This window comes from Eptatretus burgeri, chromosome 2 (genome assembly GCF_056783735.1).
Source record: "Eptatretus burgeri isolate ZD-2024b chromosome 2, Ebu_testis_v1, whole genome shotgun sequence".
Classification (NCBI taxonomy): domain Eukaryota; kingdom Metazoa; phylum Chordata; class Myxini; order Myxiniformes; family Myxinidae; genus Eptatretus; species Eptatretus burgeri.
Genome location: NC_140962.1, coordinates 94,942,064 through 94,954,321, shown reverse-complemented (window position 1 = coordinate 94,954,321; position 12,258 = coordinate 94,942,064). Strand labels below are relative to the sequence as shown.

At 43.0% G+C, this 12,258-nt stretch overlaps 1 long non-coding RNA gene across 3 annotated transcripts in view; it reads right to left on the bottom strand.

The window, feature by feature from the left end:
* LOC147032597 (uncharacterized) overlaps positions 1-12,258 on the bottom strand; it is a 45,429-nt gene that overhangs the window by 21,197 nt on the left and 11,974 nt on the right. For all 3 annotated transcript variants that reach the window (XR_015055242.1, XR_015055243.1, XR_015055241.1), the window contains exon 3: positions 1,744-1,844. This is a non-coding gene — a long non-coding RNA (uncharacterized LOC147032597). The remainder of the gene's footprint in view (positions 1-1,743; positions 1,845-12,258) is intronic.

The following is a 12,258-nucleotide window of genomic DNA, read 5'->3' as shown; positions in this document are numbered from 1 at the left end:
ACATTCAAATGTAGCATTTTGAGTCTTGATACCACCTTATAGTGTGTGTGTATGTGTGCGTGTGCGTGTGTGTGCACGCATAAACATCTTTAAATTAATTGATTATTTACTGGCAATTAATGATGGGTTTAGATTTGATCAGCTTCATGATGAGCCTATATCTGTCTAAAAGACGTAGAATAAAAAAGGAAAACCAAATTCACGCTTCAGTCTCTTTTTTTTAGAATTACAAATCAATATTAATAATAATAATAATAATAATAATAATAAATTTCACAGGACATTGGTTGATAAATGAAATGCTTTTCCATTCTTCATTGTAGAATGGCATTCTTGGACAGCAACATTCCTAAAACCAATGATGTATTACAATTGCAGATTAAACAAGTCTGAAGATGACGATGGTTCACGGGCGGTATTTGACGATGTAGATTGTTTCAGAAGTCAAGGATGAGACAATGTGATAATGTTTGACCAAGTTATAAAAATGATCAACATGATGTGGTACGAGTGACAGGTTATTAGCTGCAAAATGTCGAAAACCCGGTTTCGTTCAACAACTATCAAAATTTGACCTTTGCATAACCTTTAAAGGTCACAAAACAATGTTGTGGACATTAATATAAGGAAACAGGATACGTGCTATAGCTTATTGGAGTTAGTTCGTCAAAGGTCAAAAACCCGGTTCGATTCCCACAACTTTGAAAATTTGACCTTTGTGAACTTTAAAGGTCAAAGGTCAAGGATTATGACCTTTAGTGCAAAACTTCCTCCGGAACATTCCAGGAACAATATAACGTCATATAGGCTATATGGCATTTCGCACTCCTCGGATTATCCATACTTTGATGAAATCGGCGTAAAAACAAACTTGAAGGGGGTGCCACGGGCAAGGTGTTTGAGATAGAGCAAAAATTGTTTGAAGACTTTCGGTGGGGAATGACCTAAAGATTATGCATAAAAAATATTGTCATCCTAGCTCTCAAAGTTTGGGTGGTCGTATGATTTATATGTCAAAATTCTCAATTTTCGAAGTTTTTGACCTTGTGACCTTGACCTTGGGACGAAAATGAAAAATCGAGCTCCGTGGGGCTATGCAGGTGCCATTGGGCTAACCAAATACCGAAACCCCTGCCAGATTCGACAAACCCCTCGGAGAAAATGGATTTTTATGTCAAAATTTGCAATTTTCTAAGTTCGTGACCTTGTGACCTTGAACTTGGGACGAAAATGAAAAATCGAGCTCCATGGGGCTATGCAGGTGCCATTGGGTTAACCAAATACCGAAACGCCTGTCAGATTCGACAAACCCCCTAGGAGAAGATGCAAATTGAAATCGGCTACCCCCTAAAAACACGTTTTTTGGGCGTGGCTCCGCCCATATTGGGCGCACCATGCCCATTCTCAGGAAAACACAATTAGATCATGATATAAAGATCCCTAAGACAGGGAGCGACAATTAGCAGATAAAAAAAAAATTTTTGAAGTCACAAAACAACATCAAATTGAATGTATTAAATACAATAAAAAACGGTTAAAAAACATTATTTATGAAGCATTCAAATAAGTACATTTTAAAATATTTTCAGTGGTTGATAGGAAATGCAATTGGGCACTGAGAAATCCATTAAGATGACAGTTTTTGTATTTGAATAAGTCAAGCAAAACGATTCAATTTTAAGCAAAAAATGGACGTGCATGTAATGTGCAAGTTATTGTGTGCATGATTTAATGTATTTTTACCTGCAACATCTCAGCAGGTCTACAAGAGCTCTGCATTGCTGTTATTGTTGGGGTTCTTGTTGGGGGTCGATTTTTGAAATGTGCACCCATTGGTCAGACACCTGCCAGACCACACCCACATTGGTCACTTGACTTCACCCACCATGGCACCGAGACAAAATGATTTGGCCACCATCTTGGTTTTCTGGTGGCTTAACACATTAGGCCTGTAGGCCTCTGCTGAGGCTGTCCGGGTTTATATGCCAGGTTTGTTGCGTCAGATTTCCATTGGTTTTGTTTGGGTCGAGTGTTAATCACGATGAGGGACCCGAAAAATATAATCATATGTCAAATAATAGTAACACTTCATCAAGCCCGTCAGAACGGACATGGTACAGTACATCAGAACGCACGGTAATCAAGCGTTACGTTACATAGATTATGAAAAAAAATAGCATTATGTAGTTTTTGAATGGCGCCGGAATGGGGTGAAACAATCCATTACCATATGATGAATCAGCCCGTTCTGATAAAATCGTAGTGGAGGCTGACATGGATGAGAGGTGTCGAGTTAAGATTTTAATAGCACAGCAAATGTGTGTTTCCCAATCCCGGTGTTCATCTCATAAGAGTGCTTTAATGCACGTTTCTCAATCGGCCTGTTACCAGATTTTGTCGCAGGTTGTAACCACAGTGCGGTCATTCTCGTTATGTAATATAATGTGTGATAAGGCCGAGGTCACATTTGCCACGGCGGCCGTGGGGTCTCCAAAATCTGCGGCCACTAGCAATTCTACAGCGGCCGCCGTATTTCCACGGTCACACAATGTAGCAGTCACATATGTTTTTATATTTCGGGTAGCCGCACGGCGTGTTTATAAATTGTGGAGACCGAAAATGTGGGGGTGCCGTACGGTCTTTGATTCGATGTCGCACGGTGACCTTAGGGCGTCCCTGCGGCGGCAATATAATTTAAGGCAGATGCAAGGAGACCTCAAGGTGCCCACAAGGCAACCGCAGGGGGGCCTAATGCGAACGTGTGGCCAGACGGACAGTAACGAGTGGGTATATATACCAGTCCTTTTTTTACTGAAATAAAAACATACCAGTATATATAACTGAATATACTATAACTATAATATACCGTGGTCCCCCAGAATCTGAACGGCCAAGCTGTTTGAACAAATTGGAATCAGAACCATTTTTTCGAGAAAGTTTGGCCCTAAAAACCCAACACATTTATAAAACCGAATACAACGTAGCGTTCATGTTTGTTCACGTGTCTCCCCCACCTGTTCGACCCGCATCTTCGCGCTTTGTTCATTCAGTTCGTCGGTGGAAGTACTCAGTCACATTTGCTCTACGGCGAGGATACGGCGGCCGTACGCCCTCTGAATTGACAGAAACGTGCGGCGGCCGCAGAGAAACTGAGGTGGCCTTAGGGTGGCCCTACGCCGTTTGGCTATCTTTTACAGGCTGTAGGGGCGCCGTGGAATTATAACTGCGGAGTTATAACTTTTTTTCATTTCTACGCTCGCCGTAGCAATTCGACAAAGCCAAGCTATGACGTAAATGTGTTCCACGTCGACCGTACGTAGGGCGTACGGTGGGCTTGCGTTTTCCGTGCGGCTTCCGTAAGCTCTTCTTCATGAAAAATGAATTTCCCAACCCCCAAAAAATTACGGCACCCCCACGATTTCGGTCTCCACAATTTATAAAAACGCCGTGCGGCTACCCGAAAAATAAAAACATGTGTGACTGCTACATTGTGTCCGTGGAAATACTGCGGCCGCTTTATAATTGCGAGTGCCCGTACATTTTGTAGACCCTCCGGGCGCCGAGCCAAATGTGACTTAGGCCTTACCTCGTGTGTTCACCTTCATTTTTTTTTAATCATCTTGTGTTTTAATTATTAACAAAAAAAGCAATCGGATCACGTGGTGTGATGGACTGTCGGGCAAGGATTGAATTTCACAGCAAAACCAGTTGTAATTTTTAATATCCATGATTACGTCAGCCCGATGCATTTGATGAAAGTGATTGTGGTTCTGGGGGCATCATGTTTGATGAGCTGCCCTGGGGGCAGCGCTCTCGCAGAGTGCGCAAGCGATCGAAACCCAGGCCGGAGCTCGAGCCTGTGTGGGCCTTTGGATGTGGTGATTGTACCAGTTTACATACAATACACCGCCACCGAAGATCATTTACTCATCCTATTTTTCCTTAAACATGGGGAATTTCAGTTTAAAGTGTCTTGAAAGTGGGTTTTCTTTGGGCCCATGAACGGATTAATTCACTTTGCATTATTTCTTATTGGGAAAATATTTTTTGAATCCGAACTTTTTGCAATCCGAACAGCCTCCAGGAACGAATTAAATTGGGATTCTGGGGGCACCACGGTATAGGAAAACACCTATACTCCGATCTCTAGCGGTAGCGCATGGTGGATGCACGGTCGACGCAGACTGCCACGGAGGCCGTACGTAGGTGCACGGCGGGCGTAGGGGAACCGTGCGTCGACCTTGCGTTGCCCACAGGTAGTCACACAGACCGCAAGGCCACCGTACGGCGACCGTGTAAATAGTGGCGACTGTAATTTTTTGTGGGTTGGGAAAATTAATTTTTCATTGAGAAGAGCTTACGGCAGCCACACGGAAAACGCAAGCCCACCACACACCCTATGTACGGTCGACGTGGAACACATCTACGTCATAGCCTCGCTTGTCTAATTGCTATGGCGAGCGTAGAAATGAAAATAAAGTTATAACTCCGCGATTTCATTCCACGGCGACCCTATGGCCTGTAAAATATAGCCAAATGGCATAGGCCACCCTGAGGCAACCTCAGTTTCTCTGTGGCCGCCGCACGTTTCTGTAAATTCAGAGAGCGTACGGCCGCCTTATCCTCGCCGTAGAGAAAATGTGACTGAGGCCTTAGCAATATGAATGCTTGACAATACATTCAACCATCTAACAAGAAGGGTAATCATCTAGAGGTGGAAAGTTTGAAAAGTGAGATTGCATTGCTGGGTTGGTAGACCATCTGGACACAACTGAGGTTGTGGATCTATTGATGTAGACCTTCAGCCACAGTTGTGGACCCACTGTTTGGAGAGGTTCTGGGCTGAAAGAGAAAGATACCATTACCTGACAGTTTGGAAATCAAAGCAAGGTTCTAGAGTAATCTAGGCAGTGTCAAATGTTTTTGAGATTTCCAGTGAAATGGCCCTGATGCGTTTGAGATTGAGGGAATACCACGCAGCAGGGACTGGATATTGTACAGGATAGCCTAAGGCATAAAGGTGTGAACTATTGAAGGAGAAATAGAAGAATGTTGAGAAACGAGTCCAAGACACTGCCACCATCTTACTTTGGATTAGATTTTACTTATTAACCATCTTACTTATTAACCTGGTGTTGTCTTCGTGGTTAGGGTGGTGGCTTGAGATGGTGGCTTGGGATCCTAGGGTCCCGTGTTCAAGCCCCGTTGGCTGTTGAATTAACACCAGGGTGTTGGCTCAGCCTGCCATCCTTCTGAGGTCGGTGACATGAGTACCAGTATAGCAGCTAAAAGGCTGCACACGAAGGGAAGGGGGTATTGACAGATTTATTAAAATCTAGTGTTGGTGTGGTGCAGGCATGATGAGCTGAATGGCCTCCTCCTGTGCAAAATTTCCTTCTAATTTCCTTGTAATTTGACTGTGGTACTGACATATTCTCCAGATTAAATTATCCAGACAATTCTTGTCTTATATGATAAAGACGGGGCACACAGATATAACTAATGAAAAGTTATACGTGAGGAGTCATGAACTGTTTTGGTTGTTATGGTTCTAAATCTCGTGAGGTAACATCTGTGGTAGGTTGGTGACCTCTCTGTACTTTCCCGACTCTCCTTCGGTCTAGCTTCCTCTGCTTTCTCAGCAATGCAACCATCCTCAACTCTAGGATGCATGCATTCCTTGACCCTGCCTCTCCTCCTCTCTTGCTATTCATTCATTGCTGTGCTTATTGTGTCCAGCTGTTCCACCCACTGCCACAATGTCAGTTCATAACCCATTTAACTCACTATTCCAGAGCTAGCTGTCATGTGCAGCCTGTAGCTGCTGGCTGCATCGTTTTCTGGGGGCTCAGGTGTGCCGCTGATGCAGTGCCCTCTATTACCAGTACACTGGTACTCATTTCGCTGACCTCAGAAGGATGACAGGCTGAGTCGACTCCACCTGGTGTTAATTCACCAGCCGACAGGGGCTCGAACTCGAGTCCCTAAGATCTTAAGCCGGCCACCTTGACCGTTAAGCCAACACCAGGCTTCACTCTTCATGACCCTAGATCTTCTATACTATAAAAGGAGCCCTGTATGCGTCCATGTTGCACCCACTGGTTGGACAGTTCGCCTGACTCCATCCACAATTTCTCAACTACGGCCACCACGTTGGTTCTTACTGCTATGCAAGGTCAAAGACATCTTCGGAGCTGTCGTATTCACAATCGGCATGCCTTCCCTTTAAGTTTTCCCTTCAGTGTAAAACGACCAAAGTGACAGATTTGAGCTGATATACATCACAGGCCTTGTGAAGGTAGGCCTCAGCTTTTGAGGCAGTGGTCGGTTTGCTTTCACACTGCCCAAATAACTATGTGGAATTCTCTCAAGCAGGTCTTTTACCACAAAGGTTACACAGGTCCTTGCTATTACTTCTGACTCTTTTATCTTCAATTAGCACATTACCTGTACCAACTCAATCAGGAGCCATTAAACAATGTCATTATAAATGCATTGTTGAGGATTTCTGGGAATCTCTCAACATTGTGAAAGAAAACATGTCATTATTTACTTTTTAACGGTGTATATATGCATCAGGAAGAAGACAATTGATATTGGGTCTCATGGTCACTTGACAGTTGCAATTCCACCGGGTTTCTGCATATCTCGTGGGATTTTTGAGTTGGACAGGCGATCATAACGGGCCATGACTGTTTCGTTCGTGGTTTGTAGTTGTTTTTTTGATAGCAGTTTCTGTGAAGTCGGTGATACCATGATAGGGGAGGGAAAAGCATTAAATATTTCACTGTTTTGATGTGGGAATGCCAATTTGCTTTTATGAGTGGGGGAAAGACAGAGTTGGGGTTGGGGTGGGGGAGGGAGGGAGAGGAAAGATGGGACAGAACTGAGAGTTAGAGATGAGGCTAAAAGGGGGGGGGGCGGTGAGGACTTTCTGAGGGGGAATGTAGGAAGGAGATAAGGCTTGGAATGAGGAGGGGATTGATGCCTTTTGGCTGGGACAGAGGGTGAGTACTTGGGGTTTGGGAGGGGGTGGGGTTGATGACAGGGTTTGTGAGTGGGGGGGGGGAGAGTTGAGGATGTCAATTCCCATCTTGCATTGTATGAAACATCCCTTCCATCACTCCTCTGAACTATGCCATGCCTCCTGTGAGTAGTTAGCGAGTCGTGGTTTCCTCCCTCCCTCCCTCGAGCCTCTCCCCTCCTCTTCAGTCTCAGATCAGATGTCCAAGAGCACATTGCCACATAGGCCGGGAGCACTATGGGAACAACCTGCCACTGGGTAGTGATATTGTATTAGAAATGGTGCCCTTTAACTGTAGGGGGTGAGAAAGGGTACCCCCATCACTGTAGGGTGGCCGATGCAACCAACCTACGGGAAATGTGCTCGTATAAGTAAAAAGGCAGGTACAAATATTTCGGTTTTGAGTTTCAACCATTTTCAAAAAGGAATATTTGAACACAGAGGGCAGTGCAATTCCTTCCTCAGGTTCTGCACCTGCATAGTATTAACTACCATTTGCTTCAAGTCATTCCATTTCACCAGGATTTTCCAAGCAATGTATTGCAACATAGAGTATGGAAGGGGCATTAAGCTCACTGTTTCAAGCTACTAGCACTTTCTTTATGATGCTAAAGACTTCAAGGTGCCCTTTACAACAAGTACGCATTTGTGTGCTCGACAAGTTGCAAATTCCTGCCTCGGTTTAAGGGCCAAATCAGCAGCACCCTGTGATCGGTCCAAAGTTACTTATTAGTTACAAAAAGCTTACAACTCATCTCGGTCGCTGCACTGCCTCGTCGAGGGTATGGAATATATGGGAAGGATTTCCAGATGAGAGCTTCATGCAAAGTTTACATTTGCATCCAAAAACATTTCTACCAATTTCAATAGTATAGTGGATTGTATGTGACATGAAATGCATGTGTTCAACAACTGCTCGAAGGGGACGTTTCACTCGTCACAATCGTCAAAGAAACAGCAGGCTCCAGTGTTGCTATTAATCTGGGATCTTAACCCTAACCGCTAGATTGCAGAATATTTATTTTTGTTCCTCTGCAATACACGTCTCATGTTGTGTTGATGGAAATTTCCAAATCCACGTGACCAATGCACATTTCCTCTTTTGTATCGTGGTCCGTGGGAAACATAATGGCCGGGCAGAGATCTCTCCAATTTTGTATGAATGTATTGTGAAACAGAACCTACAATGTCTTTATTTTGTTAAGTGTAGCAATAGAGGATGATTTATAAAACCACCTGACAAATTTTTTTTTTTGGGGGGGGGGGGGGTAATTTAATATATTACTTGTCAAATGTGGTTCAAATTGAAATATACTTGTACACACCAAATAGGTATGGAGAGGTACACTCCAAAAAGGTATGGAGAGGTACACTCCAAAAAGGTATGGAGAGGTACACTCCAAAAAGGTATGGAGAGGGGTTTGGGATGGAGGTACACTCCAAAAAGGTATGGAGAGGTACACTGCAAAAAGGTATGGAGAGGTACACTGCAAAAAGGTATGGAGAGGTACACTGCAAAAGGAGACGTGTATACTTTTAATACTCCAAAAGGATGGCATCCATGGAGAGGAGTTTAAAGGACTTGTATGACGATTGCAAGATTAACAAATAAGTAATATAAGTAATATCATCAAAAGGAACGTTAATATCAGAAGGATAAGTAATATCAGAAGGAACTTTACTAAGCAAAGAGCAAAGATGGAGTCATCAGGAGGAACCTGGATAGGATTTGCGTCGACGATCTTATGGGAAGTATCCTCTTTAGGTTAGGTCACTTGCCTTCGTCACTTTAGGTCACTTGCCTTCCTCTTTCGGTGGTTTGGGGTATAAAAGATCAAGTTGTGGACAGGTTACAGCTGCTACTCCACCTCAGGTTAATAATGAGACCATTGTCCCTCGCCTGTGTGTAAGAAATAAGTTTTTCTAACCAATTATAGATGTTTATATTTTGAAAAATAATTTTTAAAACGTTGGCTTTTCTTGGACTATTGTGGTTCGTTCCGAGGACGTTTTGAACGCCCTCGTTAATCGACGGTCACTATATACATACCCGCAGTGTAATGATCTCTTTTCTCCAAGCTCATCGATGTAGATTCATAGACTTTACTCTAAAACACATTCATAGACCACTCACACATGGGAACTCACTCAGCAGCATGCAGGGGGTCAGCACCATAGAGAAGGGGGAAAAGTTGCTCATAATTGTCTTTGAACACAATTACCTCTGATTCATGTATCGATATATTATATAACTTTTCCATTGGCCCTCGCCTGTGCCGGTAAGGATGTGAGTGTATTATAGTTTGGAGGGTCTTAAGGAGTTTAAAAGAATCATAATTTGAATGAGCATCTTATGATAAGCTCTACACACTGGCTGTCCAGCATCACCGTGACCATACTCTTCTATGTGGTCATCGGTTCTGCCCAAGAAATTTGCATTGCCGAGAACAAATAGTGAATAAGTCGCCACTCTGTCAGTTGGGTGGTCTCGGTCATTGTGTGGTCTGGACAGAGAACAGGCACACAGCTGGCTTACTCTTTTCATAGGCACCACTCTGGGATATTTAAGGTCCACCATTGAATACCTTAAGACGGAATGCCCAGGTTAACGTCCCTCCGAAGGACGACACACTCAACCACGCACCAAGATGAGAGTTTGTAAATGGGTCAGGAATCAAACCCAGACTAGAAGGTCCAAAGGCGAGTACCCTACCTGCTCAGCTATCCTATCCCATCCCATCTCACCTTGACAATTGATATTGCCTTAATCCTGAGTTGAGGAGCTAGAATATTGAAATCATTTTATTGACTATCAAAAGTGATTGTCAATGACATGACGTAATTTGTTTCCTGCCTCAATTTCCCAAATTCAAAATTCTCGACTTCGACTTTCATTTTTGTGTTCCTGCTCTTCCCGGGAACAGCAAATTCACGAGGAACAGTGAAGCGAAAATGTGGAAACATCTATCGAAATTACCAGGAAGGAATCTTTCATTACAGAGTATGCGGTGTTTCTTTGGATTGAAATCAAACTTTCAGTTGCTTCAGTTTTGTTTTCTTGAGAGATTTTGCTTTTGTGTGACAAAATGTAAAAGAGCCCTTAATGAGGGGTCAGGTTCACCTAATTCCATCATATGCCATAATTAATGTTAAATGTAACTTGACCTTTTTTCATGTCAGATCTTTGGAAGGGTTTAACATGCTGATTCTGAACTTCCCATAAATTCTCCATAACTTGCTGCCTGTTCTTTGGCTGCTCGCTAGAGTATTGGCTGCTCGCTAGAGTACCCTTTTTCTGGACATTTCCATCTGTCTTTCTGTCCGCGAAACTTTGGTCAAGCCTAGGGGCTAAACCACTCAACCGATTCCAATGAAATTTGGAAGGTAGGACCAATATTTCTGGGAATCGTGTGCTACCGAATATGGGACCCCGGGCCCTAGCAAGGGCATAGCAACGGCCCTTTAAAGTGGTCAAAAAATCGAAAAAAAAATCAAAAAAAAATTCGAAAAATCGAAGCTTAGAGTTCTGTGCACAATCTATCTCGCTCCCTTCATGCCAATTTGCAGCCCTAACAAAAAATATTTGTAGGAGGAGATAGGTTTTGGGCGAGTACATGTCGAACATTTCAGAAACGGTTAATTGCGAATATCTCTAAGAGAAAGAGTCTGATTTTGATGAAACTTGGGTGAAATGTGTACAATGTGGCTAGCATGTACACAGAAATGAATGGTTGCTATGCACACCTCCGTTGCTTAGCAACAGCTAAAATACTTTATCGTACATCGTACACTTATTGTGGACTGCACATACAAATTATGAAAATCTCCGATACAAGCATACTCTAACTTTCGCTAATGTGTACTCTGATCATCGTGCCATGGCCATTCGATTGTCAAAGAATGAAATTGATTGATAGCATGTACATGAATATCGGCTAGTCACGTCAGCCAGCTTTCCATCTAGAGCGAGCAGCCATGTTGCCTACCGGCTTGTTCTTATATATGTTTTTTCACCCCCTGTGAACAATTGTTTTCACCCCTGTTTGTTGGGTAGTCAATCTATTGAGATTTTTTTGAAAATTTTCTAGCCTTATTGTCAGTATTTCTGTCGATATGTTTGTCTGTCTGTCTGTATGTATGTCTGTTCGGTCCAGTGCTCCGTTAATACAATGGCGATTTTGATGAAACTTGGTTGGTAGGTTCATACCATGACCTAGTTGTGTGCAAATGAGAACCGTTGCTATGGACCCATCCGTTGCCTAGCAACGGGACTTTGAAATTTTTGAAAAATCATAAAAAATATATTTTTTCGAAAATCAAAAATCGGGCCACGAGTGACTGTGGGCTGTACATTCAGCCATATTGTCAAAAATTTCCATCCGGATCCTATGAAAAATGTCGGAGAAGATAGACTTTGAATGAACCCTGGTCGAAAACAATAAAAAAACGAAGTTCGTTATATCTCAGAGACTATGAGTCAGATATACATGAAACTGGTATGGTAGGTTCATGGTATGTCCTAGTTATGTGTGAGAAAGAACCGTTGCTATGGACCCCTCCGTTGTCTAGCTACGGCCGAAAAACCTCTAAATGTGGGGGTATTTTAACGAAAAAACAATCTCCAGCATTAACCCTTGAAGGCTAGAATCATGAATTTTCTTGTGCTTAATCCTCAGGTCATTCCCCATCAAACGGGCCCATCGTGTCAGGTTCTATTGGGTAGTCGACTGCCCATGTCCGCCTACCGGCTTGTTTCTCTATCTGTCTGTGAGTATGATGTCTCAAAAAGTTATGGACGGATTTGGATGAAATTGGAAGACAGATTAGGTGTGTGCCAAGGACAAATTGATTTGATTTTGGTGAATATCCAGATATAGATACCAGAATTTTTTAAGTGATTCTCCACCACTGAGACAGGGCCAAACACGATGTATTAAACAATATCTCAAAACGTTGTGGATGAGTTATGACAAAACTTGGTGGATGAGTTGGGTAGGTGAGAAGAACAAGCCGATTCGATCTTGGTTCAGGTCCGGATTTAGATATGACCTATCAGTGGGATACATAAACTATTCAGCATGATGGAGGTATGCGCTCCACTGAGTGCTGTTTGTTCTAATTTGTACTGGTATCGGTCCTTTTTATTATTGACACGTGAAACAAGTAAAATGCCAGCAGACTCGTGGCTTAGTGATTATTACATCATCGCAAATCTTTGTCTGATTAGAGCGTCC